The following is an 18,750-nucleotide window of genomic DNA, read 5'->3' as shown; positions in this document are numbered from 1 at the left end:
AATTTAATTCACTAAATTAATAAAATAAAGCATTTGAAAACATTCAAAATCAATTTGTGATAACAACTTTCAGCAATCTGAAAATAAAATGATTTTGATTTGATTTAATTCCTCAGTTTGATATAGGACATGTATAAACTTGATATAGGGCATGTGTGAATACTTAAGAGTTAACATCATACTTAATGGTGACAAATTGAACATTTTACATCTAAAATTGAGAACAAAGCAAAGATATCTATTTTTACCATCTCCTTTCGACCTTGTACTGATGGTCCTAGCTAGTGCCAATGAGGAAAAAAAGAAAAGAAAGGCAATGGATTGGAAAACAAGATGTAAAACATCTTTTATTGGCAGTTGATGTGATTATTTACATAGAAAATCCTGATTAATCTACAAAACAAATTCAAGAACTAATCAGTGAATTTAGAAAGGCCACAGAATACAAAGTCAGTATAGAAAAGTCAATCGTATTTCTATACATCAGCAGCAAACAATTAGAAAATAAAATTGAAAATTTTCTTTACAGTAGCATCAAAAAACATTTACTACATAGGAACAAATTTAACAAAAGATTTGTGAGACCTCTACACTGAAAACAACAAAAGCAACAGTGAGAGAAATTAAATGAGAGGTATACCATGTTCATGGATTGGGAGACTCAATATTGTTAATACATGAATTCTTCCCAAATTGGTGTGTAGATTCAATGTAGTCCTAACCAAAATCCCAGATGATTCTTTGGTAGAAATTGGCAGGTTGATTTTTACATTTTTATGGAAATTGAAAAGACCTAACCGTATCTAAAACTATCTTGAAAGAATGTTGGAGGACTCATATTTTGTGATTTCATGACTTAATATAAAGCTATGGTGATCAGTCTAGTGTGGTATTGGCATGATAGACAAATAGATCAAGGGAACTAAATAGTCCAAAAATAGACACACATGTACAGTCAACTGATACTCAGCAAAGGTCCCATAGCAATTAGCAAAGTTTAAGAACAATGATATTTACTGTATCATGGTAGAAATCAAATAGTTGTTGTCTATTGGGGTGGGGATTGACTGGAAGGGAATCTTCCGGGGTGAATGGCCATGTTCTATATCTTGATTGGGCTAGTGGTTACATGAGTGTATATATTTAGAAAATTTCATCAAACTGTATGCTTAAGATCTGTGATTTTCATTAAATTTTGCCTCAATAAAAAACACAAACTGTGGAATGTATATAAAGTGATATTATTTACATAAAATTTTAAAGCACTCAAAGAAAATTATATATTGTTTGGGGAACTATAGTAAAAGCCTACTTAGATGGAAGAAAGGATATACACCAACCTGAAGACAATGGTTATCTGTGAGGAGAGAAAGAGAAATAGGACGGAGTGGGAAGCAGGAGCACATACACTGTCTCTATAATGTTTTTATTTCTTTAGGCAAAATACTCTCATTTGTTAGATCTTCTTGGTGGGCACGTTGGAATATTTTATATTACTTGTTGTTCGCCATGTTTGAAAATTTTCATTCTTAGCTTTTAAAGTTTAAGAAAAGAAAAAAAAAATAACTTGAATAGAAAATTCTGAGTGAAGCATTACTTTCTCTACTTTTACTTCACTGTAAAGTTTGACACAGAAAAGGATGTTTTCTTATCTCTGAGTGAGACCAGGAAACTTCTGCCAGGAGAGTATATCAAAGCATGAAGGGCCTAATGAGATACCAAGCACATCAGGTCAAACCTAAGTCTCGTTTTTCTGAAACTTTGGCAACATTCTAAAGTTTTGTGATTTCACAGTCCACAAACTTCAATATAAAGATTTTAGCTTCAAAGCCTTAAAACGATTTCAGCTCAAAAATATCTAAACCTGAAGACAATCAAAGAAGAAATATCTGAGTATATCTAATAAAGTTATTTCAGCTGATATGAGTTTTAAGATTACAAATTTTATATATGCTAATAGGGTTATATATTTTCATTTCCACGTATGTTTGAAAATGCCTCTACAGATCTTAAAACACCATATGAGGTCAAATTAGAATGGGAGACCCTTCCTTTCTCCCTCCTTCTTTCCTTCTTCCCTTCTTCCCTTTCTTCCTCTTTCCTTTTTATTTTTAAATAATTATAAACTTACAGAAAATTTTCAAGTAGAGAACAAAGACTCTTCTTTCCCTGAACCATTTGAGACTGAGCTGCTGACATGATGCCCTATCAATCACCCCCTAAATACTTAATGTGCATTTCTCACAAACAAGGATATTCTCCTTCTTTAACCCAGGGCAGCCACCACATTCAGAAAAGTAACATCAAGACAGTCCTGCCTCTAAGTCTCCAGAGCCCATTCGAGTTTTCCCAATTTTCCCAATAGCGTCTTGGGTAGAGAAAGGAGTTTCTGAATCGTGTGTTACCCTGAGTCATTATATCTCTTTCCTTGTCAGCCTTGTAGACTGTCCTTAAATTTGGGTTTGTCTTATGGTTCCTTGTGATGACATTCAGGTTATGCATTTTTGGCAGGAATCGTACAGAAATGAGGGTGTGTTCTCACTGCAGCCCATCAGGTGGTGAACAATGTTCATTGCTTCCATTACAGTACTGACAGTGTTCACTTTGATCCCTTGATCCCTTGATTCATTACGGTATTGACAGTGTTCACTTTGATCCCTTGATTCAAGAAATGTCTGTCAGACATCTCCACTGTCTTACTCTTTTCTCCTACATGATTTTGAGGGGACAGACTTTGAATCTATGCAGATATCTCATGCTTCCTCAAACTTCCGGTTTAGTCATTGATTTATTTACATCTCTATGAATTTGTGGTTTCCTCTCTGTGAGTTATAGTCCGTTGCTCTCAGTATTTATTTTGCAGCTAATTGTCCCTGATTTAACCAGTGGGAGCTGGCTTCTGTGTTCTTTTTATAAATCCCTATCATTCTTTGAACGCTTCTTGTTTTCAGGCACAAAAAATGGTCCAGGCTCATCTTGGACTTTCTCTAACCCAGCCTGGAATTGGCTTTCCAAGAAGCCTTAGTGGAAAATGGTATTTAGAAGCCAAAATCTAGGTGCAAAATGTGCTTATTGTGGTATTGCAACTCCCCGGCTCTCTCAGTTGTCAGTCAAGACACACATATGTATGCATAAACACACACACACACACACACACCTATTCAGACATACATGCACATCAAAATATTTATATAAATATATAAAATAATTGGTTCTAACACCAACACTTCTAATTCCAATCCAATAGACAGGTTTTATTCAAGTGCTCTCCCTTTCCATATTCAGAACTCCCATCTCCATAGCTGGGAGATTATCCTTATTATAGTTATTTAGTCATCATCCCCTTTATACTAGTCTCTTATTGCTGCTGTAACAATTTACCATAAACTTAGTGCTTAAAAAAACCAAAAATTATTTTTTTACAATTCTGGACATTGTAAGTCTACAATCAACGTGCCCTGGGGGCTTCTCTCCTTCTGGGAGCTTCAGGAGCGACATGCTCCAGAGGATTCCTGCACGCCTTGGCTCAGGGCCCTTCCTCGCATCACTCCAACCTCTGCTTCCATCCCCCCACCTCCTACTCCTGACTCCAACCTCCTGCCTCTCTCTTACAAGGACCTTGTGGTGACACTGGGCCCACCTGGGGAATCCAGGATCACCTCCCCGTCACAAGATCCTTAATTAATCACATCTGCACAGTCCATGGTGCACACGTAACGTTCACGGGTATGGGGGATGTGGACATCTTTGGGGGCCTTGTCGCCCCTTCTTCCTCTGGGGTTGGATGTCCTCTTCACCATGTCTGGGCCCCGAGACCTCCTGCAGGGCTGTCCTGTGAGAATGTCTTCCTCCCCCCAGTCTGAGCCTCCATGGCTTCCATGTGGGCCCCACCTAATCAATTTAGGACTGCATTGTTCAGGAAGGAAAATGAAGAAAAGGGGCAGAGCCAGAGCCTACTTTCTAATACACTTTCCTTATAAGTCATTAACAACTAATTTCTAGAGTTCCTATTTAAAGTTATGTTCACTTCTACAGAAACCTTATCAAAGAAGTGAACCAATGGCCCTCCTACATCTTTTTTTCTTTAGAAGTCAGGAGGGCTGCAGTTGTTATTCTTTGTTGGTAATTGCCAGGAACCCAACTTGAACTAGTTTAAGCAAAAAAAGAGAAATTTATTGGCTCATGTAACCAAACCAAGGTGAAGAGGGGCCAGAACTGGGCTCAGAGATGGCAGGAACCAGGGACTCCAATGGCACCAGGACACTTTCCGTTTCCCATCTCTGCTTCTCTCTCATCTTGGATGCTTTCTCCCAGGCTGGAATCAGAGTGGAAGGCTGCTTTTCCAGTTAATAACTTCTTAGTTTCATCACCAGGTGTGAAGAGAGACTTCTCTTCTCTAACTCCAGCTTGAAAAGTCCCATTTCTGATGTAGATCAGGAATTACCCCTTAGGTCAACCACTTTGGCCAAGGAGACGGGGTCATTTATGAATGAAATGGTCCTGCTCCTTCTTGCACGAGCAGAGCACATTTGGAACAGACATTTGTGTGGAGAAATTACCCAGTCTCATACCTGGTAGAGTGAAAAGACTGTGAATGTCAGGGAGGTCATAAGGATGTGTAGTTTACAAGAGGCAGAAGACTTGGAGAAGGACCAAAGCAGGAGGATAAGGTTCAAGTATTTGAAGAGCTGTCAGGTGGAAGACGGAAGATAATCATCTCCAGAACCAGAACCAGTGATGGATGCTTGCTCAGTATGTGGAGGGACTGTCTGACCATCTCAGATGTAGGTAAGCTGCCTTGCCGTGGATGACTCAGAAGCTTGGCAACGCCACGCTGGGGATGTGAGCATTTGGATTCAATAAGACTTTTAAAGTCCCTTCCAAACTTGACGCTCAGTGAGACCCTATTGTAATGCTCATTTATTAATTGCCTCTCAGCTATAGATTCAGCATTTTTGCTTGTCCTGTGAAAATGGATATGACCCCTTTTAATATTTTTTCTTTGCCAGTTAGCCTGATGTTCAGCTTTGTGGGCAGAAGGGGCACGAGGGAGCCTGAAGGAGGCAGGAGGAAGTGTTTTGCTTCCTAGTTTGGGTGCAGCCAGCAGTTTCCCCCAGCACCCCTGGGTGGTTTTTAGCAGAAACCTGGTGGTTTTTTGGTACAAAACCTGGGTAACCTCTGATGAGACATTTCCTCATGAACAGCTTTCTCCAGAACCCTAGAGCACAGGGTTCTGGTAAGTCCTGATGGGGCATCACCATAGCAACATCTCTGCCACCACGGAGCCCCGGCTGTGCCCTCTTCAGTGAGGTCTGGGTACCAGCCCTGGGGCTCCTGGCTGCTCTTTATATCTGACAATCGTATCTTCTTTAGAGTTCTCTTTACTTCTTACTATTCATCTCTCCTTACTCGATCCTCTGTTATATTAATAATTCTTTACATTAGACTTCCCCTGTCCAAGTTGCCTGCGGCTTCTCTCTCCCGTCTGGACCCTGATCAATACACCCACCTTGTTCCCCGTGATGACTTCCCTGATCCCGCCCTTAAGAATTCATCATTCCCTCAAGGATCCAGAGACCTTTTACCTAGATCTGTGGGCACAGGCCTCAATCATACTTCACTTTATTTAGGTAAGATGCACAAAGGGTTAATAACCCCTCGAGGGTAAAGGAATGTGTCTTAATCACCTGTTTTCCCAGAATGGAGGAAGGGAAAGGGAGCAGGTATCACAACCGCCTGGGAGCTTTTTCAAACCACACTTTCCTCCTTGAGATTAAGTCCCACTGAAGCTTAAATCCACCGTGGACTCCCAGCCGTGACTCAACACTTTTCCTCAGGACACTGTGTCCTGCCCCCAGAAACAAAAACGCTCCGTGAGTCTCTGTCCTGGACCCTGTCTAACAATGGTACAGAGACTAGATGCGAAAGAATTTTCTAAGCAAAGGCCCACACTAATGGAATAACAATGCAGGACAAATGCCCCAAAATGGCTAGAACAAGTTGAGATGAAATAATTAACATATCACCAAAGAAAACACTTTCTTCTTCTGAAGTCTGTATTTTTTGAGTCACTCCCTCCTCCCTTCACTGTATCAGATGCCCACAAACCAAACTGCCTCTCTCCACAAGCCCAGCATCTGAACACAAGCATGGTGGGTGGGGGGAGGCACGGGGGGCTCCCATTCCCCACCTGCAGAGCCAGTTCTGCAGGCCTCTGACCAGCCACGTTTCACGGACTGGGCCATCTAAATACTTTCAAACACGACCAAGGATGAGGGCTTTCCTCTCCACCTCAGATTTTAAGCAGGTGCTTCACTATCTGTGCCTTAATTTATTGAACTTGGGGTTCTGCTCTGAGCAGCTGGGTCATTTTCCAGCTTCTCCTTGACTGAGACCCTCAGGAATCTGTTTTCTCGCTGTTCTGACTCTTTGTCATTGGCTTCTCCATGTCTTGGTCTTTCCACCTCAGGCAGAGCTCTCTTTAAAAGAGAATTATGACTAAACACACCTGTGCCACTCTAGACCCCCAAGCACCGGGAAAGTGCCAAAGGGGCACTTGAAATCAGAATGGGAAGAGACATGCATTACCTGCTGACGGTTAAAATGTGTTCCTTCTACAAATGTCCCAAACAATTTGATACCATGAACCTCACCGGGGGCCCAGGAAGGGAGGGTCCTGTGCAAGTGGCCGGCATGAAGTCCTGTGGACATTGCCGTGGCCCCTCTGCTGCCAGCTCCAGGACCCTTAGTGCTGTGGCTCTGTTACCCCACCCCTTCCGGTCATCTCACCCACATCTTGGTACATAGACCCTCTGTAGACAAACACACTTCATGGTGTCATCACAGTTTATCTTTTCTAATTTTTCAACAATAGCAGACATTTACATTTTTTCTAGATAAAAATCCTCTCCAAAGGAGAAGTTGTTCTGGGGTCACCACAGCCCATGGAGATCTGCACGATGCACAGAATAAAACAGAGGAAAAGACTGGAAGGAAATACACCGCAACTCTACAGGGGGCTTTCTTTGGGTGCTGGGGCCCATGTTAATACGTTCCCTTAGTTCTGATTTTACTAATATTCTCAGTTGTTCACCACGTAAAATAGAAATGAGTTAAATGAACTGTAGATCAATGACAGGCAGGTGGAAACGGTCCTTTCTCTCTCCCCAGCCTTTGTCCCCTCCTGCTGCCCTCACACACACCCACGTGGACACGAGTCTTCAGCCAGAGTCCCCTACCAGGGACGTCTCCTCTGCTTCACATCTCACTCAGGGTTTCACAAAGCCCGTTCACATCTTAAAAGATCATCCCCAGTTTGCTCGGGGAAACCTTGAGTCTTCCCCACAAAAATGTAAATACTCTGAATCAAGGTACTGGCAAACACGGGCACCTGAGTGCCACTGCAGGATGAGACCAGCAGCCAGGCCAGACGCTGGGCCTCTGAGCCACGGCCGTGGTCTCCCTGACCCCCTGGACAGGGCCGGCCGGCGCAGAGGCGGGATGGGGCCCAGCCTCCCTCAAGGTTCCAGCTGCAGGAATCAGAGAACCGGGGCCCCAGGCATCCCAGCAGATGGAGGTCTTGGAGGTCTGGGCTAAAATATAAATCTATGCTGGCTGACACTGAAAATGAGAAGTACTGTACATTATTTCAAACAGCCTAAAATATATTTTGTTGTTTGGAAATATTCCATTCTGCCTTTCAGAAGCCATCATTCTGTGGATTAAGGTGGCAGCGACAGGGAACAGGCGGATAGTCCCCATACAACCCGTTTTGACTTTGGGGTCTGTTAGTGTATGAAAGGGGGTGCCTGATGCCATTCTTCTTCCAGAAACGGTGCACCTGGGGAGGGAGCTGGCAGCACGGACCCCTCCTGTCAGGGCACGACAGCACATCCGGGTCTGAGGCCTCAGAATTGCATGGGCAAAAGCTTTCTGAGTTCCCCGTGGGAAGGCAGAAGCACGTTTTCCTTCCTGTGGCCACACGGCTGGCGTTGCGGGCAGCTACCTTCAGCTCAAAGTCATGGTGGGTTCCTAGACACCTGGTCAAGGGGCTTCACCTGGCCGGGGGGAGGGGCACGAGGGCTCTGGGGCATGAAAAGTCAGCCTCCTGGCGGGCCCCGGGTGAGGAACCCTGATCCTCTGAGGATGAAGGAGAAGTGGGGTGCCAGTCAGGCAGCCCCTCATCATGTCACCCAGGCCTCTCTGAGATCAGCCCTCAGGTGGGATGTGAGATGCAGAGGCGCACGGTGCCCTGTGAAAGAAGGCACTGAGGGCAGGTGCATCTCCAGTGCTGAGGGACCAGGGAAACCAAGGTGGGAACACCCATGGGGAAGAAGACTCTGCCTCCAAAACGGGTAGAGGCTTAGTAATAAGAGGCCAGGAGCACCAGATGCGGATGGACATGACACGGAATGGCTTTATTTTAACAATAAAAGTATGATGGCGATAATAAGTAAATCTTTAGTGAGCATCTACTCTTTGACAGAGACTTTTTATTTATCTCTGAACCCCGGTAACAGCCCCACAAAAACTATTGATATACCCATTTTACAGATGGGTATATTAATACTCAGAGAGGCACTGTGCTTTGCCCAAAGCCTCGCCCAGCTATTCAGTCCCTGACCTGGGTTAGGGAGACTGACTCACTTGCTCTCAGAGAACCCTGCCTTGCCTGGAGCTGGTGTAGGGCTGCGTCTCACCCTTCGACTGTGGCACTGGCCTGAAACAAAACTAAGTAGTCCCCTAGGCATGGATTTCCTCGAAAGGTAATGCCATCAATCAACGTGTATTTTACTGCCTGATGACACGAAGAACGTTGACTCACCAGTTGCAGCTGCACCACTGGAAACTGAGACGTCGTCTCTAACCAGGCTCAGCAGGTCAGCACACTGGCCTGGCAGACGTGTGGGCCCCAGGATGCCCACCCACCCCCAAATCTCCCACTGGGACCTCATCTGGCAAAGCAGTGCTCCTGGTCCAGCGTTCCGGCCCATTTCACCCCAGCTATAGACATGAGGAAGGATGTTATCGATTTCTCCCTGGCACTTCCCACACTGCACAGCCTGCCTGAGGAAAGCCAGGCCCTCTGATGACCGTGGGGATGGGAAAGGACAGGGTACGAAGCAAGAACACACACTGCTGTGGCTTGGCTGCCTGTTGCAGAGCTGGAGCCCGTGATTATCCACTTTCAGGGTGCACTTGTCAAAAGCCTAATGAGCATCCGCGGTAGACAGTGCTCTGTCTGTCCCCGCCATCACAGTCACAGCACACAAGATTAGATCAGGGACGCGAGTCAGGTGGAAATGTCCTCAGTCACATTAGAGAAATTGATGATTTTCAAACACTATTACCCATTGGTCCTCTGGCTCTCTGGAAATAAGTGGATTGATTCATGGTTCGCATCCAATTGTCTTCTACTGAACACAAGACATAATGTCCACATTCAAAATGCACTCTCCAGGGATGTACCGGGCACGCACCACGATAACATGTACCTGCCACAGCTCTGCAGGCACTCAGGTGTTGGCTCGCTGCCCCCCAGCTGCGGCATAGGCTGGGCATGCACCGTGCACCAATCTCCCGGCACCAGCTGTGACCTTGCTCCTGTTCTCATGCCCAGAACTGCAGCCGAGGGAGGAGTATGCTGCCTTGACGAGCATCTTCACTCCATTATGATTTAGTGAAAAACGAAATCACTTGGAAACCTACTGGCAACACACCTGTCATGGGATCCAGACCCAACAGTTCGTAGAGACACCTCACGGAGAAGAGCCCTTGGGCGGGATAGACCCTCCAGTGTGCTGTGCGTGGGGACCCCGAGGATGGGAGCCTTCTGCCCGTTAAGGAGGGACACAGGGTACCTGAAATCACCCTCCAGGCAAGAGCAAGGGGCAGATGGCACGCCGGGAAGGGGTAAATGACAGGGACCCAAAAAGGATGATGGACAGGTTTACAGACACCAACCAGGGACTGTGAAGCATATGGGGGTCAGCAAAGGTGGAAGCACCCCCTTTCTGCGGCCCTTCAGGCCTGAAGGGTGGGGTCAGGGGTAAGAATGAAGCCTGGAGCAGGCAGAGCTAGAACAGGAGGAGAGAGTTGCTCCATGACCAAGTCATGGACTCAGACCAACCTCCCACAGACAGAGAGAGCAGGGGCAGAAACACTTCAGCGTTTCAAAAGCATCTCAACTCAATCTTATTGCAAAAGAGAAGAACTTATTTCAGATAAACAGAGTTTATCAAAATTTGTCATGGGTTCTTAGTAACTCACTAAAGCTGTCTCATATTTCCTTCCAAAGTTGAACTGAGATAATTAAGGTTCTCTATTGAATTAAACAACTCTAATTGATGACCAAAAGCTGGTCAAGCTAGAGTTTTAAGAATAGCCTATGTGTGCCCTTGCTGTCTGCCTTGAGGCCATATACTCCAAAATGGTAATATGGCCTCTTTAGATACCTGTAAATGAGCTAACTGGCAAGAAACTCATCCAGTAAGTATAAATCACAATTAAATAAATACTGAACTGTGCCAATGTGAATTTTTATTGGCTGTTATGTCAGAAAAAAGCCAACATCTGCAAGTCTCCTCAGATAATACTCTCCAGCCTCTCCGTGCATGTGTCACATGGAGCTCCTGTCCCAGGTGGAACGATGGCTCCATCCAGAGGTATGCAGTGTCCTCTCTGCTTCCTCTTGCTGGATTGGTTTGCTCAAAAACATGGGACAGTAGCCAAGGGGTCAGGTCAGGGACCTCCACGCACAGCACCACACCCTCCGTGGGGAGGTCAGTTAGGGAGATGGTGAAGAATCTTATCCTCTTGGTCTTGGTCCTGCTTAGAGGGAGAGAAAATACTCCCTGGGATTCATAATTACAGGCCAGACTTATGTGAGTTTGGGGGCTGACTTCATCCCACTTTTGTGGTCCAAAAACACCTTGGCTGAGAAGTTAGTTTGAAGTAGACCTTCACGCAGGAGCCAGACTGAAGTAAACACAAATCTCTCTGGAAGACAGTGCTCTCAAGCCAGGCCTCAAAGAGTTCCCTGAGATGAAGACCACTGATCGTGAGCTCACAACCAAAAGAAACTCAGAAAAATCACAGAATACATGAGCAGACAAGGGACCAGGAATGCTGAATGAGCAGAAAAAAACAAACAGCAAATCCAAACCTGCAGACACAGGTATTAAAATTTTGGGGGAGAAACAAGAAAATAAGAATGTAGAAAAATGAAGACATGGAAATGGGAATGAGAAATGAAAAGATATGAAGGGCTAACAGGAATGTCTAAGATGTCTTATGGAAATTCCAGAAGGAGAGACAGAAGAGAATGAGGATGACACAATAATCAGGAAAAATAGTTCCGAATTTTCCAGAAATGATGAAAGACACAAATCCTCAGATTCAGGAAACACAACAATTCTCAAGCAGAATACACACAAAGAGCTCAACACCCAGATATATTATTTTAAAATTTCAGAGCACTAAACACAAAAGAGCTCTCAGAAGCAACCCTCAAAAAAAGACAGAGTACCACAAAAGAATGGCAATTAGACTGAAATCTGACTTCTCAGCTATAATAATGGAAGTTAGAAGTCAGTGGGATAATTTCTTTACCATGATCAATCTAGAACTCTCAATTTAGAATTGTCAGCCCAGGATAATTATCTGTTAAGAATGAGTGCAAAATAAAAAACCTTTTGTAGCCACACACTATAAAGTTCAACTGTTTAAGTGCTTTCTAGTATATTTATAGTTGTACAACCACCACCAAAATCCAATTTCAGAACATTTTCATCACCCCAAGAGATACACTTAATTTTAAATTTAGTCCCTACTCAGCCATAAAAAGAATGAAATTTTGCCATTTACAGCAATATGGATGGACTTGGAAGGCATTATGCTAAGTGAAACAAGTCAGACAGAGAAAGACAAATACTGTATGATATCACTTATAGGTGGAATCTAAAAAATACAACAAACTAGTGAATATAACAAAAAAGAAGCAGACTCACAGATACAGAGGACAAACTAGTTTTTACCAGTGGGGTGACAAAAGGAGGGAGGGGCAATATAGGGCTAAGGGATTAAAAAAGGATTATTGTGGGATTATATGAAATCATATGTGTGAAACTTTTGAAAATTGTAAACCACTATAGAATTAAAATTTTTTATTTAAAAAAATAAAAATTAGTTTCAAGTATTCATTTCCCAAAAAGCATTTGACAATAAAATATCAACCATATATATATATATATATATATATATATATATATATATATATACTGTCAAAAATTAATCTTTTGTACTATCAAAGATTGAGTTTTTCACCAACAAACCTTCCTTAAAGGAACTTCTTTAAAGGTTCTACTTCTTGAATATATAAAATAATCTCAGGGGAAAAAAGATCTGATACTCAAGAAGAAAGGATGAGCAAAATAATACAAATAAACTTATTTACAAAACAGAAACAGACTCACAGACTTAGAGAACGAACTTATGTTTACCAGAGAGGAAGGGTTGTGGGGAGGGATAGTTAGAGGCTTTGGGACTGACATGTACACAGGGCTATATTTAAAATGGATAACCAACAAGAAGGACCTCTGTATAGCACAGGGAACTCTGCTCAACATTCTGTAATGATGTAATTGGGAAAAGAATTTGAAAAAGAATAGATACATGTATACGTATAACTGAATCACTTTGCTGTACACCTGACACTAACACAGCATTGTTAATCAACTAGACTCCAATATAAAATAAAAAGTTTTTTAAAAAAAAAGAAAAAAAAAGAAAAGAAAATAATAAACTTGTGGGTAAATCTAAAAAAATTCTGATCATATATATTTGGAGCTTATTCTTTCTGGACCAGGAAGATGTGTGCTTTTGCAGATAAGCCTAGGGACAAATTGCTTCTCTTCAGCGCATCTCTTAATTGGGACCTGAACTTCAGTGATTGTGCTTGCACCTTTATGGTGTATGATTTGAACTAAGTTAAAAACAAAAACCAAAAAAGAAGGATAATATTTGTGAATAGTCATTATCTGTGCTGAGAGGCTCTGGGTGATTTTTATTTCCTTCTGTATACTCTAATATGTTTTCCACATTTTCTAATATGTTTTCCGCATTTTCTAAAATCATCCTTGCAGAGATCTCAGGAGCATGGCCAAGCTGGTGGCCGGAGTGCCCGCTCCAGGGTGAATGGACATCCACCCATCTTTATATTTTATAAAAATACATAAACCTCGCAGGACGCTTTTACTACCTAAAATCTAATTTCTCACCGTAACCACCAAGAACTGAGCACGTGTTTTATTAAATTTGTAGTGGAAAAGTAGCTGTGTATTAAAATAACCAGATGGAATAGGCCCTGCCCTTGTGCAGGGGAAGACTGACGGAGAGAGACAGAGCAGAGTCTTCACTGGCCCCTGAAGCCAAGAGTCCTCTGTGGGTCGGTGCTGAGAAGACATCCTTCCAGAACGAGCCCCGAAGGAGGCTGGGGCCCCTCAAAAGCATGTCAGTCATCAAAGTCCCCATGTTACCAACGACTGAGAAACAATCTTCATATCACAAATTCAACACATTTAGCCAGTTATCTAGTTTCTCACAGGACCGTGGAGCGTCAGAAGGAAAATTCTGTTGTTTGGTGCTTTGCAATTCACAAAGCACTGCTGTGTAGTTTCTGCAGTCACACAGGTGATGAATCTCTGAAAAGGAAGCAAAACCCTTGAGGTCATAAGATGGCTCCCTCCTCTGCAGTCGGGCTGAAAAATGAGGCCGAGAACAGCTGCTCCATAACCGCACTTCCTTTCCCACATGCTGTAGACTTGGGGCTTTTCAGTTCTCACCATACTGTGTGTCTGAGGCACGTGAAGTGCAACCACAGCAGGCTAAATCACGCAAATCATTTCACAAATAATCATGACTTCTCTTTCTAGTAATGCAAAAGTATTTATTGAAAACACAATACACTCTCCCCATAACGGCTATAAAATAAATTCCCAGAGGTTTTATTTTACATCCCCAGAGAGAAACGATCCCATCTTACATACCATGAAATCTTCCTGTTTTATAACCAAGATGCAAAGAGCATTTAACAGTTGCTGCACTGAGACTAAATCCATATGGCAGCCCTCACTCCCCGCTCACTGTTGAAGACAAAAGTGTCTGGGAAGGAAGGAGAAGTAGAATATCAGGCCCAGCTGAACATCCTGACCTTTTATTGGTCTGAACTACACTCAGAAAAGAAATCGATTGTGTCCACTTGCTTGCCTGCACTAAGTCCTCTCTGGAATCCTAATATTGTGCGTGTCTTTACTACCGTGTCTTAAACACCATCATGGAAATATGCCTGCGGCTCCCTGGGTCCATTATCATGGGGGGTAAAACATTTTCATTAGCCTCTTCCCTTTTTAAATACAGCACTTACAGAGGGTTCCAAGGACCTACAGACGTGTGCACAAACGCGAAAGAAATACCCAAGTAGAAGCACTGAGAATTGCTATGGCTTTGAGATGGTGAATAAAGAGGGAAGCATGAACGTTGTATTCTCAGGCGGGGTGACAAAAGGAGGGGCTGTGGACACTCAGTAAGGGGGCACTTCAGAGCTGGGAATGATGCCATGGGCACAAATTCCCAAATGTGTTTGAGTGACAGAGCCCCTGAAGGTCAAGGTGTCTGTCTCACATCCTTCAGCTGCTAGAAACAGAAGCCCTCTCAACCTCACTTAAGCTTCCATCAATGAAGGATGTATAGAATGGGTGCAGGACGATCCAGAGAACCCAAAGGAAGCAAGAGTGGCATCCTGAGGGATTTCAGTAAACAGGAAACACCAGCCCCCTGTGATGCAAGGCTGCTGGGGGGTCACATGTCTCTTCCACCTCTGCTCTGGTTGCCCGCCACCATCTGCAGACCAGATTTCTCTCCTTTGGAGTGAAAAAGATGTAAAGATGTCCAAGTGCCTTCAGTTAAAAATAAAATAAAACCCATATTGTGTCTTCTAGATTTCTGCCATGCTTTCTAGGTTTCTTAAAATAATAGCCTACACTTTGTACCTCTACTTTCTTGCAAATCTAGCCCAGATCTCTTTTCCAAGCATCAAACCAATATTGACTCCTTCCTTGATGCACCTCAAATTCCTGGATTGAGCCAATCATCGTCCCCCTAAAAACTGTTCCTCCTCGTATTCCCCTGGCTCAGTCATAAGACCAGGACCCGTCAAGCTGGTCAACCCGGAACTCTGGGGGGAGTCATCCCTCCTCCTCTGTGCAGCCTCTATCACCACTGATCCAGTCTCTGGATCGCTCTGGAATCTGCGGGCAGCTCTATGGTCCCAGATACAAGCCCTGTGCTCCTGCAGTGGCCCCCTCACACGTCTCCCTGCCTCCAGACTTGGGGCCATCCCATCCGACGGGCCACCCTGCCACCAAAGGCAGCCATGGAGATGACAAAGCTGCTCCTATCATGACCCACAACACAACGGCGTCCCACTGTCTGCAGCAGCAGTTAGAACCTCTCTGAATCTTAGGCCTCTTGGTGTCCATATAAAGCTATGACCCTTTTCAGGGAAAAAAAAATTAGAGAGGTCTGTAACCACTATGTTGAAGAAGCATAATTCATGGATACAATAATCTGTTAATTTTATTTGGAGTTCCACTGTGCCTTCAAATTACTCTGGTAGGCTGATTCTTCCCCTGCCCTGAGATGGAATTTGTGTCATGTCCCGTCACCGTTCTGGTCACTTTCAACCAATAAAAGTGCCCATACCAGTCAGGAATGACAATGTCCCGTGTAGTGACGTAATCAAAATATGTGATTTCATTTAAGAGTTCTCTTCCTGGCCAGCGCATGCCTACTACAGGCCAGGCACCTGCTTGGGAGGGTGGGGCCTTCATCTCTCCTCCCCTCAAGATGCATATTTGCCCGTCACCCCTTGGGGATGGGATTGGGACACACAACACATCAATAACCCCCCGAAATCTTCCCTTCGCCTCTAGGCTGGCTTTTCTGTAACCTCAGTGTGTGTGAAAAATTAAAAGTAATAAAACAGCTTTTGTCTTTATTGTGTGTGTGATTTCAAATCATTTATTTTCAACAAAATTGAGGGAGGACTTTATTTAGCTGTCAGATGATAGAAAATTAAAAACAATACTTGAGAATGGGAACATATACAAGAAATTATTTAGGTGCATAACTATTATAACCATTCTCTCCCTTCTCATCTACTTTTTATGGGAATAAGGTGGTTTTAGCACTTACATCTATATTAGTCCTTCTCAAAATGTGGTCCAAAAACAGCTGGGTCCCTGAGGCTCTTTCAGGTGCCCATCAGATCCTTTCTCCAGCTACAAGTTTGTGTGCAGCCAGATTTTTCTTCATATATTTCGATCAAAACAACATATTACAAAAGATTAAATGTATAAGCAAGTATGAGAATCCAGTTGCCTTTTAAGGAAGGCATTAAAGAGATTTGCAAAAATGGAAAATAATGCCAATATTCTCAGTATTTTTTTGGAAATATAGTCTTCATTAAAAATATGTCCTTTATGGTTATATGTAATGGATTTGTTACTTTTATTTTTCATTTTTTTAATTGCAGTATAGTTGATTAAAAATGTTTTGTTAGTTTCAGATATACAGCAAAGTGATTCAGTTTTACATATATATGTATATTCTTTTCAGATTCTTTTCCATGATAGGTTATAGGTTATTACAAGGTATTGAATATAGTTCAGTATACAGTAGGACCCTGTTGTTTACCTAAAAACAGCTTTTGTCTTCACCACCTCCAGCACGGGGCCTCAGACTTCACTTTAGAACACGGTGTCCATTTCTTGGAGTCTCAGCTGAAACAGAAACAAAGTGGTTCCATTTCAACACCCTGCTGCACACAATTTCTGAGGCCAACGACACATGAACCCCATCCTTGGTGCCCGCCACTGCACCATGCTCTGGGGCCCAAAGCTCGAGGCTCTTCCTGTGCACTTTCTCTTCAATCTGCCGGAAGCAACCTCCCTTTCCTATCTTCCTGCTCTTCGTTTTATACCCCAAATAGCACCTCGTCCAGAAGGACTCCCTGATCTCCCTTTAGGTTCAGGAAAGCATTTGTCACACTACCCTGTAATCGTTTTACGTCTTGGTCTCTCATGACAGATTTGTACTCCTGGAAGGCAAGAACCATCCTCTTTGTAACCATACTCTTTGCAAACTGCTTAGCACAGGGCCTGTGTGTAGTAGGTCTTAGACAAATAGTTTTCCATAGATAACTTAACTGAAAGACCCACCAGAGGGAACACAAACTATGACCGAAAGTACTGAAGCATCATGGTGTGCTCTGAGGTTTTTACAAGACACTCTCAAAACGCAGGGGAAGAAATTCCAGGTTGGATTCTCCTACATGAGCGGTGTCCCAGATCACTACTGCTTTCCCTTAAGGTTTATACTGTGTGTAAGAAATGTCATATACTTTTTCACTTATATGTAAACTTAATTCAAACTGAAATGCAACTTCTCTTGAAACACCACAATGCTGCTCAGAACGAAATCTGTACCACTCCTTCCTAACCCGAAACACATGTAAGGAGGATTATAAGTTTCTTGCTGCCAAGTTACTCTGATGGCATGAAAGACCCACGAGATAGTCCAAATGCTATAGGATAATGATAGAACTACAGCTGGTTGGGAAAGTTTCCAGCGCTTTTTGAGGATGTGTGCCTCTGCGTAAGTAGGTGTAGCACTTTTGAAAATGGGATCCTTATCTTTTGCAATTGCTGGGGTGAATGAGTGGCTGGAAGGTAGACACGGACTGGGACGCATGGCCCCAGAGCGTCCTGCCACTGGTCTCACCCACCAATTAGATGCCATCTGCAGAGGAACCCTTTCTGGAGATTAGCTCTAAGGTTGTTCTGGGGCCAGATTCCATCATAACGCTTGGGATGATCCTTTACATTAACAGTATACCTGAGTAAATCTGGCCAAAGCAGTGAGATGTCTGTCCCCAGTGTCCTGACATCATGAGTTCTTCCTCACGGCACATAACAGCACACGTGAAATCTCCACTGCTGCCCTATCTCCCCGCCAGCAACAAAGTTGCCCCGTGATGTACTGGTAAATGTTTAACAACCTGTTCCTTGGGGGAAAAAGTCCTAATTTGTAGCTCTTGCCAATTTCCATAGTGTAAATGCTCCCATCATGGCTGATGGCAAGCTACCAACATGGCATCCGTCACTGAATGTGGAGTTGGGAAGAGAAGCACAAGCTGGTTGGATCCTACATTTTCACCCCTGAGAGGGACCCAGGATTAGCCAATTGCTTATTTGTGCATCTACCCTACAAGCATTAAGCCCTCGCAGGGTCACGGTGCTGTGCTGAGTTGCACAAAAGACAAAGCAGCGGGATCTGCACTGGGTGCTGGGACACGAGCAGACTTTCTCACAAGAAAGTACCAAGGTTTACAAGTATTGACCATTGAAAAATAAATAGAGATTTTTCCCTATACTAAGGTGACTCAGTCATCTTCCTTTAGTTACACATTTCTGAGCAGGAGACAATGGGGTGGAACCCCAGCTACTGCACACTTGTTACCGATCAGGGTTCTTGGTCTTCCTTAATCGATAGAAATTGTTAAGAGGCCAGACGAGAAATTAAGGCAAGGCTTTAATGGGACTTGTCCTCCAGCACAAGGGAGCGAAAACAAGTAACAGTTGCCCTTGATGGCTTTCTGAGGGGGCAGGGAGCTGGTCCCTTAAATGGGGTGAG

This window comes from Balaenoptera ricei, chromosome 7 (assembly GCF_028023285.1).
Source record: "Balaenoptera ricei isolate mBalRic1 chromosome 7, mBalRic1.hap2, whole genome shotgun sequence".
NCBI classification, from domain to species: Eukaryota; Metazoa; Chordata; class Mammalia; order Artiodactyla; family Balaenopteridae; genus Balaenoptera; species Balaenoptera ricei.
This window is presented reverse-complemented; position numbering follows the sequence as displayed.